General features: G+C 52.0%; 1 protein-coding gene across 3 annotated transcripts in view; it reads left to right on the forward strand.

The window, feature by feature from the left end:
• The window catches only part of KIRREL3 (kirre like nephrin family adhesion molecule 3), a gene marked incomplete at its 5' end in the record, with an annotated part of 540,300 nt that overhangs the window by 434,117 nt on the left and 90,272 nt on the right, over positions 1 to 15,911 (forward strand). The window lies entirely within an intron of this gene.

The raw sequence follows: 15,911 nt of genomic DNA on the forward strand, positions 1-15,911 counted from the left end.
ACCTCTCAGAGCCTTTACTATGCCAAAGGGCCTGGTGAACCCCCAAAAGGAGGATATGGTTCTCGGAGTTTCCCAAACTTACTTGACCACAAAACGCTTTCCCTAGAGCACATTTTAGGACTAGGATTTCTTGGAATCCACTTTGGGACATTATGGTTTAAGGCCAGCTCTGCCACTGAGCTTTGTCAAGTAAGAATAAATGAAGCCTGACTCATGAGGACCAGTAAGATCACAGGGATGAAAACTCTTTACAAACTATAAAGGAAATGGTGCTATTGTTCATTCACATAAAACAAACACACTGAGTTTCCCAGAGAACATTTCATTCGGAGTCCAAAATAATAGTAATAATAATAATTAATAATGTTTTTTAAGTAATAAGTTCTGCTCCTGACTAGGCATGTGACCTTGACCTTGATCTCTCTTGACCTATGTTTTCTCATCTGCAAAATGGGTGTACTCGCGATGCTAGCCCTCTTTCCTCCGTGAATTTGTTGCAATGATAAAATATGCACAATGGTTGTACGGGTGCTTTGAGAAAGCAGAAATCACCATAAAATGCAAGGCATTATTATTAGTGTCCCAGGTTAATACCCTCAATTCAGTCCCGCTTGTGCTCAGACCAAAACAGGAGACGTGTTGGGGGAGGGGATCGGCTAGTGGGAGACATAACAATGACTAATAATTTTCATCCATATTTGTGATGTTAGGAGCCTTGTATGAGCATGTCGCTGAGGGGAGAGAATGAATATTTCATGAGTGGGCACTAAATGTAGATTAAGATGAGACGGACAGAAAGAGCCCCGCTTGCCTCCGCCTCCAGGTGCAGCTGGGGAGTCAGCACAGGTCCAGGCTCATGAGTGGCTCTGGGGAGCAGGGCACCCAGTCAGGAGGGAAAAGCACAGCCCTCAACACAGATGGGGAGCCATCCAGCTCGGACTGGCCGGGGGACTCCTGTCCGGGGAAGCAGGAGAGCCAGTGCCCACTCCATATTCCAGGTGGGTAGCCTTGGGCAAGTGACTGTCACCAGCCTGGGCCTCCACTTCCACACTGTAAAATGGGGTGATAAGATCAGCCCTGCACAGCTGCAAGGTCTCTATCCAAGCTCGATTGTTTGGAAGACGGCTTTGCAATGCACTCAGGTGGGAAGTGTTATTATTCATGGATTCACTCGGCCACAGCCATTGAACACCTACCGTGTGCCAACCACTGCCACTGTCACAAACACTGTTGGCACCATGTGCCAACCACTGTCACTGTCTAAACACTGCGTTCATCACTTTATACACATCACCTGGTTTAATCATCACCACGATCCTGAGAGGTATCTGTTACTACTCCCATTTTCTACGTGAGGAAAGAAAACCCGGGAAAGATAAATAACTTGCCCAAAGCCATACAGCTAGTAAATGGCAGAGTCCGGGGTGGTATGAAGCCAAAACCCTTCATTCTACACCGACGGCCCATCTTTGTCTGGACTTCTGCAGAACTGGTAGGTACTCAGCCTCCACCCGCCAGCAATTCCCTCTTCCATTCATGCCTTGTGCTCCCCCTACCTGCCTCGCCATCCCCTCTTGGCCCTCCAGGATACCCTCCCTTTGTTTTCCAACCCCTACTCCCTTTTTCCAAGTCTCTTTTAAAAGGTCTGTCTCCCATACGGTGGTCACCCTGAGGTTCTAATTTCCGTCCCCATCCATCAAGACCTTTGCCTCCCAAGACCCTGGGCAGCCTGTATCTCTTATCTGGACCAGCCATCGAGTGGCGTAAAGATTGAACGCCTCCCCCTTAAATGCCCTCAGAAGATGAAGCAAGGACAGATGGGGCAGTGCCAGGGATAAACCCAGCCAAGTCTTCCCCACCTCCTAACGGATGCCTCTGGAGGAGGCTCCTGGCTCTCTCCATCCGCCCCACAGCATGAGGACACCACCATCCCTGCAAATCTCTTCCCTATAGGGCATAACTTCCGTGTTATCTCGGCTCAGCCCTCCTCCAGAGGTGAAGAGATTGTTTTAAACCTGCCGCTCCACTACCTCTGCTTCTGGCTTCCAACGTCATTAAGTTTCATTATAACGAATAAACACCACAATGACATTTATAAGTTACCGCTGAGCACAGAAGCACAAATATGAACCAGATAAACTGGATGTGATCCAAATAATTACTGCAGGCAATACGGGGCTTAGTTTGAGCTGGCAGCCAGGTACCGAGTAATTTATTAGATTGCGTAAGGCAGTGTTGCACGTTGCGTTTTTCATTATTGTGTCTCTTCCCCTCTCCGCGGTCTAAATAGGTTAGAGGAGTTTAGACAGTGCACTGCCAAACAAAGACAGACTTTGCTCAAGCAGATGGAGGCTGGGAAGTGTCCAGGAACGGCTGCTTCCTGACCAGCACAGCACTTGCGAGAGAAGAGAGGGTTTCAGATTAGCTGGATTCTGCCAGCCAAGGACAGTTCCCTCTACCCCGCACCCACTGGCCCAGATACAGAAAGAGGCCCAGTGGAGGGAATAAATGGAAGGACTGGATGGAGCCCCCAGGACACCAGGCCTGGTTCCTGCTGCTGGCTTCCCGCCGAGTTCCTACGTGTTCAGCCAAAGACCCTCTCTACCAAAAGGCCCTCCATAGCCCCGCGCGGCCCCGGGCAGCCGCAGGGCCCAGTCCCAGACCTCTCCTGCTATAAAGAAAGGGGAAGGAAGCAGTCTGCCAGCCAACTCTGAGAAACAAAGCAACGAGAGCTGGCTACCAGCTGCCACCTCCCTGCCAAACCCAAACTCATAAAGTTTGATTCAAGGGGTTATGATACCTCCTATTCAGAGTCCCTCCTGCCCCATATTCTCCAGGCTTAGTAAATTACCCAATAAGCAGCAAGGACCTGTCGTTATTGTGCAGTTAAACGGTATTTGCCCAGTAAATCCTGAGTAGAGTACTAACGGTGATATACAGGAACTAATTACGGACAGGAATTCTCTCCCCAAGACACCAAGTGGTACCGGATATTGTTACATTTCGGGGAGGAGGCTTGAAAGCTGCTTTGTTCTCTCCAGTGAAGCCATGAGTAGCTCTCCTATCAGAGGAGTCGTCCCCTCCAGGGGCACTTCAGGCTAGAAACAGAGACGTCCTGGGAGAGCCTTCTCCCAGGAAGACTCCCATTCGCTGCCCCCAATCCCGTGCCCAGTAGAAGGCTGGGCACCACCTGGTCCTCCTTGGGTCACCTTTACAACAGAGAAGACGCTCCACGTCACAGAGGCTGTTTCAAAGGCCCGAAGCTCCAGCCCTGTAGGGAATGGAAGTCATTCCTCACACGGCCCTGGATTGCGCTAAGAAAGCTATTTCAGGGGGTCGGCCTATGCAAAGGGCTTCTGAACAAGGATGCAGCAGGATGGCCCGTGCCTCTGCCTGGGTGTGAATGACTTTTGCCCTAAACTGTCGTTTACGGAGCTGATCTCAGGCCCAGGGGCTCCCCGGGAGGATCAGAGGTTTCTTGGCTGACGTGGTCTGCAGGTGGGACAGGGCCTGTGACCAGCAGCGAGAAGCAGATGTCCCTTCAGCTTCCTGTGTGTTTTGGGAGCACAGCTGGGGGCAGCTGGAGGACACAGTAGCCAGCCTCTGCTTTCTGAAGAGGAAACCACACAGCTCAAACACTCTCAGGGCTTACCGGGGACTGTCTAGTAAACAAAGGCCCATAACTGGAGTCAGATGGTTCAGACACCAGCCTCCAGCGCACATGGTGACCTTGAATGGGTTTCTTAACCTCTCTGAGCTTCCGTTTCCTAATCCGTAAAGTGGGATTGATTCTCTCAACCCCTCGGGATTACTGATGTGAAAATAGCTTGATTGCGATTGAGGCTACTGCTTCCAAGGAGTAGCCCATCCCACCCCATCCCTCTGCAACGCCTGGGCTCAGTGACCCAGCCTCAGCCTCCTGGAAAGGAAGACAAGCCCTCAGCCCATCTGGCACCCCCAGCAGCCTGCACACTCCCTCGCCTTCCTCTCAAGGTGCTTCCAGCACAAAATCTCTCCTTTACCAACATCTCCACTTCAAACAATCAAAACAAAGACAGGGCAGTAACTGCAAGTTAGTTTTATTTTGTTTCCTTTGCTGCTGCGTTCTCAGGGTTGAAGCAGATAATCTGAGCCCTTCCCAGGGCCACTGTTAGGCGGTGACAGGAGAGGCCGTGTGACACAGAAGAGGGCTGGCATGGGGCATACACTTGCATTAGGACCTTGGCTTGCCATCACTCTGAACCTCGACATTCAAGTGTCTACATCAAGACTGATGATAGAATCTTTTTGACAGGGTGTTAGGGGAGTAGGTTAAGTAAAATAATGTAAGTGAAGAGCTTTGTGATGTATAAAGCATATACAAAAGTTAGTTGTGGTTAATATCCTAGAGCAGCCAGAAGACAAGACCCAGAATCCCAGGGCTGTGAGAAGAATCGCCTTTTTAATTAGACACATATATAGTCAGCTCTCAGGTATCTTTGGCAAATATCCCCATTCCTGGCACATACTCTCACGAGGATGCTTAATGAAGTCCTCTGTTAACATTTCACAGCTTCTTATTTTTTTCTTATTTGCATGCAGCCCAAAGGGAATGAAAGTCCTTTAAAGGCAAAATCAGCTAAGATCTCCATCCCCTCCTGAAGAAAGTGTGAGCCATAAAGACAGCAAGCTGGGGAGGGTGAGTGGACGAGTACCAGGGGTGATGTTTTCCACCCAGCTGAGCAGGAGGCCAGAGGGAGCTTCATCGCTGGGTTTTTGTGGCTTTTCATAAGTATTAAAAATTCCCTGGGGCTCCCCTGGTGGCGCAGTGGTTGAGAGTCCGCCTGCCGATGCAGGGGATGCGGGTTCGTGTCCCGGTCCGGGAAGGTCCCACATGCTGCGGAGCGGCTGGGCCCGTGAGCCACGGCCACTGAGCCTGCGCTTCTGGAGCCTGTGCTCCACAACGGGAGAGGTCACGGCGGTGAGAGGCCCGTGTACCGCAGAAAAAAAAAAAAAAAAAAATTCCCAGGACATCAAACACATCCATATTCAAACATGAATACCAAAATGCATTCCAGCGTTGAAAATAAATGTCACTTAGGATTATTCATTATTTTGAAATGTCCATCATTTTGGATTATTCACACCTTTGCTCCTCTCCATTAACAAAGATCATGAAGAGTGGATTGTCAAATCTACAATGAGGTACCAACTCACATCAGTCAGAATGGCCATCCTTAAAAAGTCTACAGATAACAAAGGCTGGAGAGGGCGTGGAGACAAGGGAACCCTCCTACACTGTTGGTGGGGATGTAAGTTGGTACAGCCACTGTGGAGAACAATATGGAGGTTCCTCAGAAAATTAAAAATAGAATTACCATATGATCCAGCAATCCCACTCCTGGGCACATATCTGGACAAAACTATAACGCAAAAAGATACACGCACCCCTATGTTCACAGCAGCACTATTCACAATAGTCAAGACATGGAAACAACCTAAATGTCCATCCACAGAAGAATGTATAAAGAAGACATGGTATATATGCACAATGGAATACTAGTCAGCCATAAAAAAGGAACAAAATAATGCCATTTGCAGCAACATGGATGCAACTAGAGATTATCATACTAAGTGAAGGAAGTCAGAAAGATAAAGGCAAATACAATATGATATCACTTATTGTGGAATCTAAAATATGACACAAACAAACCTATCTACAAAGCAGCAACTGACTCATAGACATAGAGAATAGACCTGTGGTTGCCAAGGGCGAGGTGGGTGGCAGGGGGATTGGGGGAGGGATGGACAGGGATTTGGGGGTTAGTAGATGCAAACTATTACATATAGAATGGATGGACAAGAAGGTCCCACTGTACAGCACAGGGAACTATATACACTGTCCTGGGATAAACCATAACGGAAAAGAATATAAAAAAGAATGTATATATGTGTATAACTGAGTCACTTTGCTGTACAGCAGAAATTAACACAACATTGTAAATCAAATATACTTCAATTTAAAAAAACAAGAAGAGTGGATTGTATTTGGGCTCTAAGAGGGCACAAATTCAGGACATTGCACTGAGATGATCTGCTTCCAATCAGGAAGGTCTTCAGCAGTCACAAGAAGATTCTTCCATAAACACCAGGTCTGAGTTGTTGTCGCTAATGCAGTGTTTAGTGAGTGACCCAGAAGTAACCCGTGCTTCAAGGCCAGGCTGCCTCAGCCACAGTGTCCCCTGGATCCCCAGGCCTGCTTTGCACCTGTCAGTGGGACACAGCAATGTTACCCTTCCTGGAACACCTGGAGACCAGCAAAACTGCCCAGGTCCTTCTGATTCCGGGAGCATTTAACAGAGGGACCTTGGGGTCCACTGCAGGGGCCCAAGGGGCCAGACTCTGTCCTTCCATCTCCACCCCAGTTCTGTCTCCAACCACGTTATACACTGAGGTTCCACACAAGATTCCATCAACAAAAGGGTATGTGCACTAAAAAAAGTGTGGGAGCTACTGACCTCATCCAGTGTCTTCACTGTGCAGCTGAGAAAACCACGGGATGCTCAGAGACAGACAGCAGCTTGACCAAGGCCACACAGGGACAGAGCCAAGATGGGAAAGGATGCAGTCACTCTGAGCCTGGGCTGTTTGCCTACAACAGTGCTTCTCAGATGTGGACCAAAAACCACCTGGGAAGCTGTGAAAATCCAGATTCCTTGGCCCAGCTCAGACCCACCATCTTGAAATCTCTGGCTTGATGCCCAGGAAACTGTATTTTTAGCAAGTTCCCCAGGTGATTCTCATGCATACAGAAGTTTTAGAACAACCCGCAACTGGCAAGGCCTATACCAGCATACAAATGATTTTTTTAAGATGTTTGTTTTTTAAAAAATGATTTAGGGGCCTCCCTGGTGGTGCAGTGGTTAAGAATCCACCTGCCAGTGCAGGGGACATGGGTTTGAGCCCTGGTCCGGGAAGATCCCACATGCCACGGAGCAACAAAGCCCGTGCGCCACAACTACTGAGCCTGCGCTCTAGAGACCATGAGCTACACCTACTGAGCCCATGCACCTAGAGCCCGTGCTCCGCAACAAGAGAAGCCACCACAATGAGAAGCCCATGCAATGCAATGAAGAGTAGCCCCCGCTCGCCGCAGCTAGAGGAAGCCAGCGTGCAGCAACAAAGACCCAACACAGCCAAAAATAAATAAAAATAAATTTTAAAAAGTGATTTAGGACATAGATATTCCCCAAATAGACCAAATGGTCTTAGGAGATTTGCTTTTACTTCCTTGTGCCTCAGTTTTATTCTTTTGGGCCTTAGCACCCACCCACACACACACACACACACAAAATAAGACTTTGGATAAATCAGAACACAGAACATTAGGGCTGAAAGGGGGAACCTAAGGGATTGACTTCTAGTCTAAACCCTGCATTTACAGATGGAAGTTGAGTCTCAGAGATGGGAAGGGTCAGGCCCAAGAGCACACAGCTAAGAGGTGGCAGATGCAGCACCAAACTGGTACCTTCTGGGCCTGGGTGCTCACAGCTTCCTATGCCTGGACAGCATCTCTTATAAAAGGGAACAGGACTCGCTGGACTTCCTAGGGCAGGATCCGTGGCCCCGCCTCCAGCCGAAGCCGGTGGCTCCCAAGCTGCTGTGCTCTAAGAGGGCACCATAGGAGCTCTGTCTGCCTGTAACTGATGCCTGCAGCTACTTCTCGGGCTAATGACCATCACTGCTCTTCAGCCCCACTTTCTTTATTTCATGCTACTCCCTGAACCCAACAATGGTTCAGTGAGCACATATTCCAATCCCAAAGACACAAGAGCCCGAGACTCAGAGAAATAGGCGGGCTTAGCCTGGGCCCCTGGCCAACCAGCAGGAGGCCTGAGATGTCCTCCAGTATCCTAGCCTTCAGAGGCTGCCCGAGTGTCTCCCATCTCTACCCTCCCCCATCGCCACCACCTAAGCCCACACTGCTCTGCCCTTCCCATCTCAGTCAGACTCCAGGATGACCGCAGGCAGGGATGGATGGGCTGCTTCACAGGCACCGACGCGCCAGTATTTCCAGCAGCCCTTATCAGTGTCTTCTTGGCATCCAGAACTTGGCTAAATGGATGGGGGGTCACCTCTCCCAGCCACTAATGAACCCAGGGCAGGCTCGGGCTGGGGCTACAGGCTGAAAATCAGGAGGCGAAGGATTTATAGTGCCTTTGGAGTCACCCTGCCTCGGCCAGCCCCATTGTTTTTCATTAGAGCCCCACGCTGTCCAGGATAACCTTGGCAGACTGCGTGTCCTAGGGAGAGCCGTGTGAGGTTGGGAGAATCACAGCCTTGCCCGGCTGCCCCAGCTCAGGCAAGGAACAAGGTGGGAGAACGTGCCCACAGTACTTCTGCCCCTCATCCAGCCCTGGGAAGAGTAGTCACTCTCTCCCGTGTAAGCCCCAATAAAAATTCAGCACAATTTTTGGAACGTTCATGATATTGGCAAGCTTCCCCTCACCTGTGTTTCAGAGTCAACGCTACCAACAGCTGCAAATGGCAATGCTGGGGTTGAAAGTGTGTCCCAGCCTCTCTCCCAGCAGCGGTCCAGGAGAAACAGACAATGGAGAGAAGGCTTGTCTTCCACCCCTGCCTATTCTTCTGGCTTCTCTGTATTTCCAATCCTGGTCCAAAGGAAGGAGATTGACCTCTTTCCATCCCAACAGGGCTCTAAGCCTGTGCAGACCTTGACAGGAGTTAGACGTGCCACCCGAGGCAGTTGCCCCCTCTACTCCCAGCCTGGAGCAACCGTGTCCCTCTTAGTCACATCAACACCTGTAACTTTCCAGATTTGCAGATGAGTTCTCAGGTCAACACCCAATGAGAGGACACGTAGCGAAAACACTTCTCCCACTGCCTGAGCCATAGTGATGCTCAGTAAGTGTGAGTGAATCCCACCTTCTTCCTCCAGACGCAAGCATCCAACTACAACCAGGGCATCTTCTCTCTTCTCCTGAGTGATTCCGGGCCCCTCTCCACAAACATATTTACAACTGAGCTCACTGCCCTCCCCCAAACCTGCTTCTTCCCCTGAGACAGCAGTGGTTCCAGCAGTCACCCATTCACCCCGTTCTGCAGGCCAGGGAGAGGGGGGCCTTTAGCCCTGTATCCTCCTCGTCCCACAACAAGTGCTATCAACTCTACCTCCGTTGGTTCCTAAATCCATTTCCTTCTTTCCATGGCTGCCGCTTCAGCCTGAGCCCTTAGGAGCAATCCTCCTCCTCAGTCTTCCTGCCTTCAGTTTATCCTTCCTCACCCACCCTCCTCACTGTGGCCACTGTGATCATTCTCAAACTCAGGCCTGAGCCTGTGGGTCAAAACCAGTAATGGGGGCTTCCCTGGTGACGCAGTGGTTGAGAGGCTGCCTGCCGATGCAGAGGACACGGGTTCGTGCCCCGGTCCGGGAAGATCCCACATGCCGCGGAGCGGCTGGGCCCGTGAGCCATGGCCGCTGAGCCTACGTGTCCGGAGCCTGTGCTCCGCAACGGGAGAGGCCACAACAGTGAGAGGCCCGCGTACCGCAAAAAAAAAAAAAAAAAAAAAAAAGAGTAATGATTTCTCATTAGTGCAAACTTCTTACTGTGCATCCCAGGGCCTACGCAGCTGAACCTACCACGTTCTCTCGATACACATCCTACATGCACAGAGGCCACGCGCCCATCACACCAGGCTCGCAGTGAGAGGGCATGCAGGACCCTGTGCACTTTCCTCAAAGCGTCCTGTTCATTCTCACAAACAACCCAGCAAGCATGATTACCATCCTATGGGGAAACTGAGGTTCAGAGTAACTAAGAAATTTGCCCAGGGTTGCACAGCTGTAACAGCACAGCCAGAGATCACGCCTGGACCGTGTGATGTCCGTCGTCCGTGCTTTTATTCCCTGAACGTGTTCTGACCTCCTCGCTTTCCTTACGCCGTCCCCATCCCAGGGAACGTTTCCTCCTTGCCCTCATCTTGCTTACCCTTCCAGGCCATTTCCAAAGCCAGCCCTTCGGCAACTCCTTTCCCCATTCTCCCAGAAGGAAAAATCTTTCTTCCTTGGGACTTTCTTTTTTTATTATTATTATATAAGTTTCAGGGGAACACATAGTGATTCACAATTTTTTTATTATTATTAGTTTATTTATTTATTTACTTTTGGCTGCACTGGGTCTTCGTTGCTGTGCACAGGCTCTCTCTAGTTGCGGTGAGTGGGGGCTACTCTTCATTCCGTTGCGTGGGCTTATTGCAGTGGCTTCTCTTATTGCGAAGCATGGACTCTAGGCGTGCATCTCTCAGTAGTTGTAGCACATGGGCTCAGTAGTGTGGCTCGCAGGCCCTAGAGCACAGGCTCAGTAGTTGTGGCGCATGGGGCTTAGATGCTCCGAGGCATGTGGGATCTTCCTGGACCAGGGCTCGAACCCGTGTCCCCTGCCTTGGCAGGCTGATTCTTAACCACTGCGCCACCAGGGAAGCCCTAGTGAGTCACAATTTTTAAAGGTTATACTCCATTTATAATTACTAAAGAATGTTGACTGTATCCTCTGTGTTGTAGAGTACATCCCTGCAGCTTACTTACCTTATCCACAGTAGTTCGCACCTCTTAATCCCCTACCCCTCTCTTGCCCCTCCCCCCTTTGCTCTCCCTACTGGTAACCAATAGTTTGTTCTCTGTATCTGTGAGTCTGTTTCCGGTTTGTGATATTCTTAGGACTTTATACCTCACTTGTGGCACCTTTTATTTTAGTTCCCTGTGCACGTATTTGTCGCCTCCAGACGCTAAGCTCCTTGTCGTGCAAAATACATCAGTCCCTCCTCCGCATCCCCACACCTGGCCAGGGGTCTTGGAGATTGATGGGGTGGGACCTGCCCCTGTGTGTGGCCAACGGCACATCCCTGGTACCATTACACCCCGTAATGATCAGTCTTATTATTAGTCAGGGGGCTAGGACATAACCCCATAACCCCCAATTCCGCTCCCCTGAGTAGGTCACAACAGGGCATTCCAGAAATTCCCCCAAACTCATTGTCCTGCATTAAGAGCTGGCCCTGTGCTGAGCCACAGGATAGCAGCAGAAGTCAAGGCTTGGGCCTCCAGGCACGGTCTGAGCCACCTGCCCTGGTCCTTTCCCACCCGCCTGGCACTGCTGGTGTCAGCTGAGCGCTGGGCTGGCTCCTGCCTCCCCTCCCTTCCACCCATCTGTTCGCTTCTTGGACCCTGTGCAGCTTCCCTTAATCTCATAAGAGGCAATTTGTGTGCTCCGGGCTGGGAAAAACCTGGCAACAAATAATCCCCGGTACAAGTATTCTTAAGCCTTCCCCAATTGGTCACTAATAGCAGAACAGACGGTGACATTTGCGCCTTTTCTGCATGGTTGACCAGGTAGCTCTGGGAGGCTGAAACCAGTAAAGGCAGGGCTGCAGGAGGCTCAGATGCTCACCTCTCTCACCTGCATGACTCATGGGAAGAAGCAGATTCTAATCGGTCCAACTTCAGATTTGCAAAGCCTCCTTTCCCATCCCTAGGACCCCTCGTGGCTCCGGTTTTAATAGTCCTGGGCTCAGGAAAGACTCACGAATAGTGATGAAAATTAGAACAAACCTTTATGAAACACCTTGTGTGTGCCCAGATCATTTACACACGTGGCCCCTCAGCCTCACGGCAGCTTTGCAAAGTAGGTGTGTCACCCCCATTTTATAAATGGGGAAACTAAGGCTTAGAGTGGGTGAGGAATGTGCCCCACATCATACTGCTAGTGACAGGGCTGGAGTTCCTTCCCAGGCCCGCCTGGTTCTGTGTTTTTTCCACTGTCCAGGACCCAGACCCTGGCAGGTGACCCGTTAGGCACTCCAAGTGGGTCCCTGAGGTTACCCGTCACTCACACCTTTGCTTGTAGTTTCCCTGCCACAGAAGGACATCTTTCTTCCATCACATCCCCGTACCCTGATTCCTCCTCCGGGAAGCCCCTCTGTTTCTTCTCCCCACCTCTACGCTTGCAACAGGCCTTTCTTAAAGCCCAAAGAACTTTACGTGACCCCTTTAGGAGACCCATCACCTTCTCCCTCACGGTCTAGCAACTTGGGTCAAGTGCAGCTGTGCACAGACTCTCAGTAAGTTTCGCTGAATGTCCTGGGAGTTGCAGCAAGCAGGACTTCAGCCGGGCTGCCCCCGCATTCAGGAACAGGGGTGGCAGTGACGCCCCCCAGGGCATCAGAGGAGTCCTCACTCCACCTGCTCCTGGACCCCAGGGCATCCTCGGGGCATTACTCAGCCTCTCCCTCCTTGCCCTTCCCTTCCCGCTGAAGGAGCAAGTGAGGGTGGCTGTGCACTGGGCTCCACAGAAGCCAGGCAAGCTTACCAGGTGACCCTGACATTCCTGTCCAGGTCTGGCTGGGATTAACGCTAAGGGCAGTGGTCACCTCCCCTCCACCTGCTACTGGAGCAAAGGCCTGGCCAAATTGCCCAGAGAGACGGGAGGAAGAGGGTGAGCACACTCCACACCATCTCCCGAGGGGGGTGCAGGGGATATGGGGACATCAGCACCCCTGCTCCCCGCATCAGGCTTCAGTGCAGAGTTTGCCCCGAGGCTGTCTCTCCTGTTACACTAACTAACCCCACACCCCTTGCTCTCTGCACTAGTGCATGCGGACCCCACAGAGAGCTGCCTCTCATACCAGCATGGGACCACCTGACCACCAGATCAGTGACTGGGGAGAGGCACAGACTCATATACCTGTAGGTGTGACAACAGACTTACGACACTGCAGTACCAGAATGTGTCCCCAGAAGATCTGGGGTTGACAATTATCGGAGGAAGGGATGGGTGAGCGCCATGGTCCCTCTGAGCCTGGCAGGGAGGACCCTGGCCACCTTGGGTGTGGCTCACTGGGCCCTCTTTCTGCCTGTTCTAAACACACACACACACACACACACACACACACACACACACACACACACACACACGTGCATACACCATGGCAGCCAGGCCCCTGGAGCGCGGCTGTAAAGGCATCACTCAGGGTAATCTGGCCCTTATAAAGTGCCTCTTCCCTCCCCAGGAAGTAACTGGGAATTGCGGGGGGACCTCAGATCGGAGGCCGGGGGTGTGTGAGCTCATAGAGCCTCACGGGGTCTTCAGCGTTTTAAATGTTTTCCTGGAAGACGGTGGGGACCTCCCCGAGCCCGATGGTGACGGTTCACTCCGTGCCAAGGTGTGCTGCGGGTCCCCAAAAAAGACTGAGGCAAGGGGCTGGGCGGTCAGGGGCGGCCCCTTCGGAGAGCCTGGTGGGCTGAAGGAGGCGAGGCAGAGAGCGGGGGGTGGGGCACTTTGGAGAACAGTCTAGAGAAGTCAGAGAGAGGCGCTGAGCAGAAAGCAGCGGGCAGGGAGCAGCCGGCAGCAGGACAGGTTTGGAGAGAATCTACGCAAGATACTGCCCAGGAGGTTATAGAAAAGGATCATTTGCCTTTCACCTCTCTAGACTGGAAAGCAGGAAGTGAGGGAACCGGTGAGGAGATTCTCTGGACAAGAGCCTGCCCCCGTGGTGGCACGCCGCATCCCCAAGGGCTCCTGAGCCCAAAGAGGAGGCCTCAGGGCCTGTCCCACTGGGCCATCCCTCCACCTCCTCTCCATCCTCTTGCACTGCAGCCTTCATCTCCTCTAGAAGTGAAACCCGACTTAGGTCCTGCTTGAGAAAAGCATCTCATTGACTCGAAAGAGAAAAGTGTTTAGGGGCTCGTATTTAATGCACAAAAGTTAAAAGTATGCTGGGGACTTCCCTGGCGGTCCAGTGGTTAGGACTCCATGCTTCCACTGCCGGGGGTACGGGATCAATCCCTGTCAGGGAGCTGAGATTCCGCATGCCGCCAGGTGCACTCACTACGCCCGCCCCCCACATAATTCGCCAACCATGTCCTCTGGGGCAGCTTTATGAGACTATCCAGTGAGCCTGTGTCCCTCCAGAAACATTCTTTCCATAGAAAAGCCGAGGGGATGCAAACAAACACAATGTGAAAGCCGAGAAGTCTCTCTGAAGCCTGCTAGGCCGGGTCGGGAGACTAGTCCCCCCGAGGCCGGCTCCTACCTCCCTGCCCCCCAGGCTCCCTTCCATCGGCCCCCACCCCAACTCCTGGCTCTGAGGCAGCCTCCAGGGTGAAATAGTGACCGCTTAGTGTCCACCTGCACGCCTGCTTCTGACAACCTCTCCTCCCGGCCCCTCCAGAGCCCGGTTTCCATGGTGACAGCCCCTCTTCTCCCTGGGGCACTGCCACACCCGTCACCCTTGGGCTCCTCACCCTCGCCCCAGCCCGCACCTTGGCCTGGGGATGCTTCCTGCACTCCAGCTCTCTGGGCACCCTCACCAACACCAAGAGGAAGCGGGACTGGGGTGGGGTGGCGGGGAGACCAGGCCAGTTCCCACCTCAGGCCTCCCTATTCAGGGGCATTCTGGGGGCTCAGGCTCCACTGCTGAGAGCCAGCTCATCCCAGCCCCCGGCTCTCAGCTGACAACCCGATGCTTCTCTCCGATCACACAATCTTCCACAGCTACTGCTGCTGTCTTGACACTGTCCTTGAAAGGAAGATGCTGAGACAGAAGAATGCGCTGTGAAATCATTAGAGCCTGGAGAAGGAGGTTGGGAGAGGACCCGTCTCCCGCTCACTCATCCTCTCTGCATCCCAGCGTCTCCCGCCCCTCTTTCTCCTCCTGTTCTCCCTCTGCCTTCTCTCTATCTCTCTCTTCCTCTCCACTCCTGCTGTCCTGCTCTCCTCACTCCCCTCCCTCTCTCACTCCTTCTTTGGTCTCTCCCTCCCTTTCTCCTCTCATCTCTTCCCTCCTTCTCTCTCTTGTTTTGGTGCCAGAAACAGTCTAATTACAACAGGGAACTTGAAGAGACAGAAAGGAAGAAAAAAAAAAAATCCCACCCCACCACACATAGCTGATGATAATGTCCTATGAAATCTAATTTATAAAGCTCAAATCAGAATAAAAAGTGTTACTCTCACAATTCAGAGCCGATTTGATTTTTAATGAGATCCCTCAGAGACCCGGCCAAGATCTCATCAGGTTGAAAACTCAGCTACCTTCCCGCCTGCCACAAACTCTCCAGTGTGGACCTCTGTCTCTCCTCCACTGCCATCCCCGGTGCCCCTTGGAGCCACACGCCAGGGGCTCCCTTCTTAGGGCCATCTGCTGCTGAGAGCTTGGCCCTAACCGTGGTCGAAGCCGGGGGCTCTGTGTCCCCAAGTTGGACAGCAGCCGGTGTCCAGGACCTCTGTGGCCACCTCTGACTCTCTCCAGGTGGAGGGGCAGCCTGCCCACCAGGTCCTGTGTATCTGCATCTGCAGAGCAGGGGGTAGGAAAGAATACAGGCTTAGACGTCATGAGCCCCAGGTCAAACCCCACTCATTAGCTGTGTGACCTTGGGCAGGTTACTTTCCCTCTCTGGTCTGGGTGTCTTTACTATAAAATGGGAATAGTCCTGCTCTGAAGTGTAATGACATGGGTACAGGAGGGACAGCATGGGAAGCACAGATGGTACTGTGGGCCGGGAGCTCAGTGGATGTCAATGTCCCATGTCCTGTTGTCCATTCGGCTGTGGCCTCCCAGGGAACGTGGGTCACATCACCCCCCTTCTTCAGCAATCCCTCCAGGATGAGACATAGGGACCTGCATGCAGTAGATGAGAACATGGTCCTTAGAGCCAGAGAGTCTTGGATTCACTGCCCTGGTCCTGCCACTAGATGCTCCCTGGACAATTTAGTTAACCTCTAAGGCTCAGTGTGCTGAGTGCCTGTGAGAAGGGCTTAATAAGGCTCCACACAAGTGTTGCGGGGATGTGACGGCCACAGAGAAGGCCCACAGGGCACGTGGTGAGTCACTAACAGGCGCAGCTCCTGTTACTAATT

This window comes from Leucopleurus acutus, assembly GCF_964270905.1.
Source record: "Leucopleurus acutus genome assembly, chromosome: 8".
NCBI classification, from domain to species: domain Eukaryota; kingdom Metazoa; phylum Chordata; class Mammalia; order Artiodactyla; family Delphinidae; genus Leucopleurus; species Leucopleurus acutus.